The sequence below is a fragment of the Poecilia reticulata genome, linkage group LG6 (assembly GCF_000633615.1).
Source record: "Poecilia reticulata strain Guanapo linkage group LG6, Guppy_female_1.0+MT, whole genome shotgun sequence".
Taxonomy (NCBI): Eukaryota; Metazoa; Chordata; class Actinopteri; order Cyprinodontiformes; family Poeciliidae; genus Poecilia; species Poecilia reticulata.
In genome coordinates this window covers 12,923,617-12,931,280 of record NC_024336.1, presented here as the reverse complement: position 1 = coordinate 12,931,280, position 7,664 = coordinate 12,923,617, and positions in this window count along the sequence as shown.

Sequence of the window (7,664 nt, the reverse complement as noted above, 5' to 3'; positions counted from 1 at the left end):
TACATAACATAGTCTTTAAAGTGAATTTTCTATGGATCTGTATGAATGTGGAACTTTGTATATATTTTAATTTGTGATAAATACATTGATGTATTGATATAAAAAAGAAAGTCCGGAGTGGTCTTCATCTATTTTTTTTTGTTGTTGTTTCTTTTAGATATTGGCTGTTTTTCATCTCAGTTGTACTCCGTTCATTTTCTGAAAAGTAGCTCAACTTTTTCAAGAGAATCTTCTTCTGTTTGGTAAACATTTAACTCTGACAAACGAATAATTCAGGCACCGACAGGCTCAGTGGATAAACCAGTGTTGTGTCTACAGATACAGGACACTTAAGGAAAACTCTTATGCTGRATTGGGTCTTTGACTTGGCAGCCTGTCACAAAGGTACAATAACACACTCCTTGAGAGACATAAAATAATATTTTAAACTAACTAGGTAATTTCCAAAGCAGTGTTTGCTTTAAACATGGCTCACAATGCCTTATAGAAGTACTTTTACCTCTGAAGCTATTCACGTTTTGTTACATTACAGCTACGTCATTGACTGCAGTGTTTTGACTTATTGATTGCTGTCTGGATGTGAGGAGAAATTTACTGAAAGCCCAGCTAAAATGGAACCTTAATCCCGAAAGAGGACGAGTGAAAATAGAACATCTGTTTTGTCCTGTTGCCACATTATCCAATTAGCGGTCAAGAGAATATAAAAATGTCCAGCTTACCACACACTATTTCGTTTTCTCTGTACAATCAGGTTTTGTGAGACTGTCCTGATGAGTGTTTACTTAGGAATGAAAGTATGTGTCTCGAAGCCACTATGTTTTGTTCCAGGAAAAGTGTTTGTCAGTTGACACCGAGTGTTGATTTTTATTGACAGTGAAAAAACCCCATTGTTTACCGTCTGTTCTCCTCACACAGTCAGAGCGGATCTCTGCTGGTTTCTGTGGAACTGTAAGGCTAGTAATTATGGAGGCTTGAATGACTAACTATAAAAGCTGCCAGCGGTTGCWGTCAGATGTATGAAACAGAAGGCAACAAAGACACGTGACCTTCCTGTCACACTAGTGTCAGTCTGACACTTGTTATTGAACACAGACAGCATTTTTTTTTCTTCTAAAACATAGTCATTTTGAATTTGCTTTAGATTGGCAACATGTTGTTCTGCACTGTGCAGAAGTTAGAAAGCATCCCAAATTTTCTTTATACAGTAAATGATCTTTTCAGATCATCTTTTAAAACGATCTTGATCATCCTCAGAGATGTATGATATTGGTCATTAGTTGTGTGATCATAGYTATGAATCTTTTCACAAGTCACAACTGAAAACTACAATATATTTTATTCTGATTTTGTGTGACAGAGCTTTTGTGCTCAGCTCCCTTTAATGTTAGTAAAGTCATTAGGAGTTCATCCTACCTGCTGTTTCCCAAAATGACATAACAACAACTGGATGTAGTAGAAGGTGCTCTGGTCAGATGAGACCAAAAGATAAGTTGCGTGCCTTCATGCAAAAACACTATGTGTGGGGGAAAAAGGTGCACGCCTCACCACCGTGAACAAGCAATCCCACTGTTACCTGCGGCATCATCATACTGTGGGGATGCTTTTCGTCAGCAGGGACTGGGGAAGCTATTCAAAATTGATGGGAAGATAGATGGAGCAAAATATAGAAAAATTGTAGGATAACACAGTGGTGGTATTTTATGTGTGCCAACTCAGAAAACTCTACACTGGAGCTTYTGACCATCTTCAACGCTGCCATTATTCAGACAGTCCTGTGTTTGTCCATCTCTGTGTGGCTGGAACCAAACAGTACAGAGTCCACCTGAAGCAAACAGTTACGTCTGCAGAGAGGATCATAAGAGCTGAGCTTCAGGGCTCTGAGGCAGCTGTCCAGGACGGCGTTAAAATGACAATATTGGCATGATTGGTAAGAAAATAGATTTAACCATGAAAAAAATGTGAAACGTTTTTACTGTTATTTTCTGGGGACTTGTGGTGTTTAGTTAAAAAAAAAAAAGAAAGGAAAAAAAAAGTTATTTTTGCAAATTGGTTGATGAACTGTAATTAATTCCTGGTTTTAGGCTAAAAGAGAGCTAAGCCTTCGACTGCATGACGACTTCCAGGGGTTGCAGCTAAACCTTGCTTTGGCAGATCTCAATCAGTTACAGATTAGAAGTGTGGAAGGGACCAGCCGGTCAGAAGTCAGGCGAATGTCAAGACACCCAAACATATTTCTCTTGATAAATTGACCTCTGCTCTTCGGTGCACCTCTGACCCATCTCTGGATCAGCAAAGGTCAAGCCAGAGGACTCATTCAGCTATTGTCTGATCCCTATCTCATCAGTTCCTTTCAGCAACTTTAGTGTCTGTGTTTTTATACTCTCTTTGCCTGCTTTTCACTCTGGTTTTTGCCAGAAGCACTTAATGTCGATGACTTTTCAGATAATCTATCACTGTTTTTTCCTCTGAACCTTTTTGTTGTTAGTCGACAAGCATATAGCTGCTTTAATAAAAGCTAAAAATTGTTTATGCATAGTGCCTCACCCCACATTTTCATAGCTTCAGTCAGTTTCACTGTCAGCAAAAGGGACTGTTCTGATAAAAGAACAATTAACTTTTTAATGAGGTTAAATAATACTGTCACTCAATTAATAATTTAGGAAGCAAATGTTTTTCTGTATTTTTGAGTAAAATATAGTTTTTAAAATGTTATTCTAGGGGCCTGGCAATCAAGTAATTAGTGTTCAAGATGAAAGTTTTTTTTATTATTCTGTAAACCATTTGGAGGGAAAGACAAATGCCAGATTAGCCTTTGTTTTATTTGGTTTTGATTGGTTTTTAACCAAAGTATTGTTGGTTATTTGTCTCCCAGAACGTTTTAATTTTTCTCTTTTTTAACAGAAGAGTTTTATTCAAACATGCTGGATTGGAGGTAAGGCTGAAATGCAAGGCTATCTTTACAAACACAGCATGTAAATAGATGTGCCCCTGGGGTGCAGTGAATGAAAGGCTTTAGAAAGTCAGGATAGGGAGGATAATGACAACATCACATGTCCTGAAGCTGCAGAATTTAGACTTCCATGAATCATAGCTGATGGTTTAACTCTTGAGAAATGAACATTTTAGTTGCAGTTTATTGCATTTTTGCAAAATGACTATATATATATRTTTTTTTTTTCATGACAATGTGAAAGACATTTCAGTCACAAAACGTCTTTATTGCGAAGCACAAGAAAGAAATCCTTGCAGCAAACTCCCTCCTTACACACGCACACACACACTTTCATTCTAAGGCTTTTGAGTGAATTGCTTCAACATTTCCTCTTCCAATTTACTTTTAAACACACGATCATTCAGCAGTGGCCAAAATTGAAACAAAGCCTTAATAAAAAATATATTAGTTTTAATGAGCAACTTTGTTCCAGGAAAATCTAAAATGAAAGTCTTAACCAGAGAATAATTTATTATACAATATATACAYTTAAGCAGTAGTGTGGCTTTATGGACAGTTGTTTAAGTGTCTGGTAGTCTTTTGCGCGTGTTTCTTTATTTTAACTTCAAATTTTCAGTGTCCAAACACCCTGAAAATTGTATTAAGAAGTTTGTTTTGGTGAACAACCCTCCCAAAAACKTWTATAAACCTTTACACCAWATGGTATAAATATTCGACTTACTGAATAAATCTGCTTTTCAAAATATACTAAATATTTTSAAGGAACCAAAGTGATGCAGAACAGCACAGCTGGACTGCACCTGTGATCCAGGCATGTTTGTAAGTGTTTTTTGGGGTCACAGAAACATCGACCTACTTGTGTATTGTCACTAAAGTAAAATAAATACGTCTCTGCCCTCTTTCCACAGCCCCCTGATGGGGGGAACACACACTTTTTTCCCACAGTTCCACTGAACAAAGATTTAGTAAAAGATTACTTTTAAAAAGACAATAGTGCCTGCCTGTGTATTAAGATGTGCTTTATGTACTTAGTCCAGCAACCTACCAGATGACTTCTCCACCTTTCTGTTATTCATTGTCTGGAATAACAGACAATGAACGATGCTTTGCTTTCTGTGTCTTTATTGTTTGAAATCCGTTATTTTTCCATTCTTAGTTCGTCTCTTAGTGATTGTTTTTAAATACATTAACATTCCCTGTCTTGACGCACTGTGAATAGGCTACCTAGTGGCTGCTTAGGAGGACCAAAAAGTCTGGCTTGTGAAAAATCATCATAATTAGTAATCATGATAACGACATAATAAAAGTAAAAGTATGCACAGTATATAATAGACTCAATACGAAAGTGCAATTTTTACTTGAGGAAAGATGAATCTCCTGGACAGCCCTGTATGCAGTCTCTCGTTTTTGCTCCCTTTTGTAGTGGTTTGTTCAATCATGTCTCCATCTCAAGTTTGACCATAACCCAGCTTCCCGCTCTGAGCGTTGTCTGAGAGAGCTCAGAATAGGAACGTTGTTTCTGCGCTCTCAAAATAGCGTAAAGAGCTGAGTATACTTAAAAAAAAACAACAACAAAAAAAAACGTTTCTAATATACAGTAAAATTCTAGCAACCACAGCTGCAGGTATTTTACTGTAAATTAAAGTTTTTTTGTTTTTTTTACATTGTTGGCATCTCAAGTTTGAAAGGTGACTGGTGGAGCAAGTGCTCTCAGAAATGACCATGTGTCAGAATCACATGCCACAAATTCATGCTCTTCCATCAGTCTCAGAGCATGCAGATTGGTCAGTGCGCATTCCAGTTGGTGGGAGAAATAACGCCACAGGCCCTGTGGCACAAGGCATAGATAAAAGCAGGAAGAAGCTTTGGAGTTATTTTAACGTTTGCAGTGAAGCATCATTTTACATAAAAATAAATAAATAAACAAATAAATAAATAAATAAATAAATAAATAAAGCAGAATGAATCTGCTTTGAACAAAAGAAAATAATGACAAATAATAAATGAAAATGCAACAAAGACACTTGAAGATTTCACACTCATCTCACTATGTCTGTTCTGCTTCAAAAGTATTTAATTTTGAGCAGTGTTAAAGTTATAAGACAGCAGATAATTGTATGGAAGCAGGTGCTAAATGATTTACAATTCATTAGAAGGAATGATGATGAGCAGAAATGACTAAATGTGGTGTTTTAAATGACAGGTATGACAATTGTTCTGACTGTATGTCTGAGTGTCTACGCCGCAGTCTWAACCCAAAGTTAGGGCCTGAAGGCAGTTTCYATTTTTTGTCATTATGTTAGAGCTCAGCCATCGTTGACAGATTCCTGCTCAACCACAGGAGGGCAGTGATGCTCTATGGTCAAACTATCCCTGATAGAACTATGTGGCTACTGACTTAAATTTACACATTTCTCTGTTAAAAAAAACCCATAACTTTACAAGAACATTCTAATAACAATGTCAGACTGTAGAAAGTTATTTCATAAAAACAGAATTATTTTGATTTCTGTTTAACTGGAGACCTGTTTCTCTTTTATTGAGCATTTTTCTGATTTAGTAATGCAACCAATTTCTACATTTTACTTCCATTCTATGGAAGTAAAATGTATAGAACTGGTTTGCCACTGTGCATTTATTTTCTTTACATTGAGAATAGACTTTCATTTTAAATTGTTCATGGTTTGTGGGCAGTTTTTTTTTTTTTTTTGGTGAAGAAGATGGTATATTATATGTGCAGCACCAGAACGTCTCTTTGAAAAGTAATTTGCATCTGCTTTGTGACCTGTGGGATCCTACAACAGCACACGGAAAGCCAAAAGAGGTCACGATCAAATCCCTCAGGACTCATTCACTGACTGAACTTTGACCTGAGCCCTGAGTTGCCGATCGGGGGTCCAGTGACCTAAAACTAAATCCAAGAGCTTTTGTAATTRTACAGGCGCATATATTCTGCGTGAAACGTGAATTAGAAATAGTTGGTGAATGGATAATTATTTGCACATTCGTAGAGCAATGTGTGATTTGCAATATAACCAACAGGGTGCAGTGTAGCACAGTATTTTAAAACACAGATTAGGTTCTGTCATTCTCAAATTTGTTCTGTTAAATCTTTTTTAAATTCTTGTCATTCTTGAAAGAGGAGAAAAGAAGGAAAAMGTTTTAATTCAACATCATTTTTCAATTTCAACTCCTGCAGTTTAAAAGCAAAACAGCTCTGCTTTCAGCTCAGGGACTGCAGAGATCTCATGTAATATTCACATCACATTACCCATGAAGGTTTTATTACCATCTCACAGTAATCCCCTTTCTGCTCGAGGTACACACAAAGAAAAACTGATTAATATTTGAGACGTATTTTAGTTTTTTTTTTTTTCTTGTTAATGCTTTTCAGAAATATTGCTACCTTACAAAGTTTTTCATACTTTATCATGTAGAAAGAAAGAAAAAAATCWGCTATTTTATTTAGAATTACATTTGACAGACCAACACAACATGATGAATTATTTAGAATAGTACAAACATTTCCAAATGATTTCTACTGTTTWATGCAGACAAGAATCTGGAAAGTGTGGCATGCATTTGCATTCAGTCAACGTTGCGTAGGACCAACTGTCACTGTAATTACAGCTGCAAGTCTGCGTGTATGTCTCTGTTGTCTTTGCACATATAAAGTGTGCATATATTTTTTTATATATTTCTCAACAAAATGGCTCCATCTCAGACTGAATGGAAAATATCTGAGCAGCAAAATCACATCTCACTCATTCTGAGTTGTACATATTGATGGACTTTGACTAGCAGATGAATATGCATTAATCTAAGCAATTGCACTGCACATCTTGTTGTGTATTTAGGGTTGTTGACCTGACAGATGGCGAACCTTCACCTAGACTCAAGTCTCTAACATAATTTATAGATGAATTGCTCCATCTCAAGGSTCTCTGAGCAACTTTCCTTTCCCTCCTAAAGAATACCTGCAGCATTATGCTGCCATGACCACATTAWACAATGTAGATGATGATCTATCCATCCATCCATTTTCTTCCGCTTATCCGGGGTYGGGTCGCGGGGGCAGCAGCTTCAGAAGGGAGGCCCAGACTTCCCTCTCCCCAGCCACTTCTTCCAGCTCCTCCGGGGGAATCCCAAGGCGTTCCCAGGCCAGCCGAGAGATGTAATCCCTCCAGCGTGTCCTGGGTCTTCCCCGAGGCCTCCTCCCGGTGGGACGTGCCCGGAACACCTCACCAGGGAGGCGTCCAGGAGGCATCCTTACCAGATGCCCGAGCCACCTCAACTGGCTCCTCTCGACGTGGAGGAGCAGCGGCTCTACTCTGAGTCCCTCCYGGATGACCGAGCTTCTCACCCTATCTCTAAGGGAGAGCCCAGCCACCCTGCGGAGGAAGCCCATTTCRGCCGCTTGTACCCGTAGATGTAGATGATGATTTAAAGATTATATAAAGTACAGGTTAATTTTCTACACGTTATTTTGCATGCAGCACCAGAAAGCTCTGTTTTGGTCTTCTATTTTAGTCCCAGATAACAAACTGCAAACAAGGAGGTCTTATGGCTTTCTCTCAACAATGACTTTCCTCTTGTCACTCTTCTGCAAAGGCTAGATTGTGCAATGCACAAATATGTGTTGGTCTGTCAACAAATTCACCTACTTGAGCTCTGAAGGTAAGGTAAGGTGAGGTGAGGTGAGGTAAGGTAA